We start from the raw sequence: 2,002 nt of genomic DNA, 5'->3' as shown, positions 1-2,002 counted from the left end.
GCATATCTTTTATTCTACAAAGAATTTTTGAGCTCATAACCCCCTAAAATATAGATAATTGAATTAGCTTTCCAACGATACTAATTTCTCCCAAATCCGATGTCGGAGCGAAAAGTTATACCTATTTTACTTCAGCATGTCAGCCTGACAACTAAGTGATGACCTAAGCTGACGGGCCGTCACATATCTAATGACTTATCAACCCAAGTCGTCAGACTTAGGCAGAAACCCATCAACTCCAACTTCCAAGTGAAGACCTGAGATAACGGGCCGTCACATATCTTACAGCTTATCAGACTTGGTAGTCAGCTGAGAATTTCAACAACTGGGAAGTGGTTTTGTAGGGGTATTTTAGTCTTTTTCCTCACCCTAAACCATACCCTCATGACACAAAACACCATAAACACGAAATTTAGCATCAATTCACCAACCCTCATGTCAGCAAATATGAGTTTCCAGTGTCCGACCGTTAGACTCACACCTTCACGATTAGCTATCGTAACCCGTCATTATTTCCTAATTAAAATCTTTAGCACATAAACAATCCACCAATTACAATAGTCGATTATTAAGGCATTATGAAGTGGTACGTCATACCAACTATAGCTTGCAAACAACATTATTAGCCAACACTTAGGGGATTCTCATGTGCCCCATAGGATTTTTAATCAATCAAAACCATGGCCACCAAGGCCTTTCCAAATCATTTAGAACCATTTAAACTAATTTAGGTACCATTACCATTATATGCAATGCAAAGTTTTCAATAATAGTCAAACTATTTGACAAAAGCATTCTCATAGGCATTTTAATAAACATGTTGAGGGCATATACTTTCCAAAACTAGAACCAAGAGCCAATTAACCATTCCCATGAAACCACATGTTCAAACCAATATTATAACATGAAAACCATAAATAGAGCATGGGAAAACATCATTCAACCATTAGTAACCAAAACCCCCAACATATATTTCAAAACCAACACAAACCCACAATAATGCCATGAAAACCATTAAGTAAAACATGCTTCTAGTTTGAACTTACAATTAGGGAGGATTAATATGCTTTAGATACCAAAGAAGATGGAGAGAAACCACCCTTGAGAGCCTTAATTGACCACATTGAAGAAACACTAGACTCTTTTTAAACTAAGCGTTTGAGAGAGATTTGAGAGTATTAAGAGTGTGTTTGATTGAGAATAATAGGGTAAATGAAGTCCCAAAAGTGTTTTAAGTCGTGGGGTCAAAAGGGTTTAGTAGGGGAAATGTCCAGAATACCCCCAACTTAAACTGTTAAAATTTTTTTACAGGTGGGTACAGTTTAGACCCCTAACTCATATCCACATCATACGAGTGGTACCCCTCTACTCGTATCTAACATATAAAGTTGGACTCCACATTCTATATAAAATACGACTCCCCTCTCCCAAATCATACCATCACCATACGACAACTACCCACCTAGACATAACCTAAGCAGAATGCCAATGGCTAGATACTGGACAACATACGGTTGGACCCTACCTCTCGTATCATGCACATACGACTCTTATGGAGTCTTTTTGTACCAACAACAGAACTTAGACAACATCACACTAACCAATATACGACTAGGGTCCCCAAACTGTACCCACACTATATGAGTAGTATGATGTGTCTCGTATGATGATTAAAAGGTTTAAGACTCAAGAAATTTACAAGGACCAGAAGTCAGGGTGTTTCAATTTTCCCCCACTTGGATCATTCATCCTCGAATGATAGGACAAGGAAGTACAAGCACGATTTAACCCCAAACGTCTTACTCAAACCTTTAACACAGAAAACAGAACTCCATGGAATTTATCCTTCCTTCAACAATGTTTGAAAACAAAGACCTTATGAAAAACACATATATTCAGTACAAATTTCTGGAGAAAAAAATTAGAACGGGTAGTTAGAATTTATGTCCTCTTCAGCTTCTCATGTAGCCTTTTCCACCTTGTGGCTCCTCTATAGAACCTT

Source organism: Capsicum annuum, chromosome 7, assembly GCF_002878395.1.
Source record: "Capsicum annuum cultivar UCD-10X-F1 chromosome 7, UCD10Xv1.1, whole genome shotgun sequence".
Taxonomy (NCBI): Eukaryota; Viridiplantae; Streptophyta; class Magnoliopsida; order Solanales; family Solanaceae; genus Capsicum; species Capsicum annuum.
The sequence above is the reverse complement of the archived record's forward strand: the minus strand, read 5'-3'. Positions refer to the sequence as shown.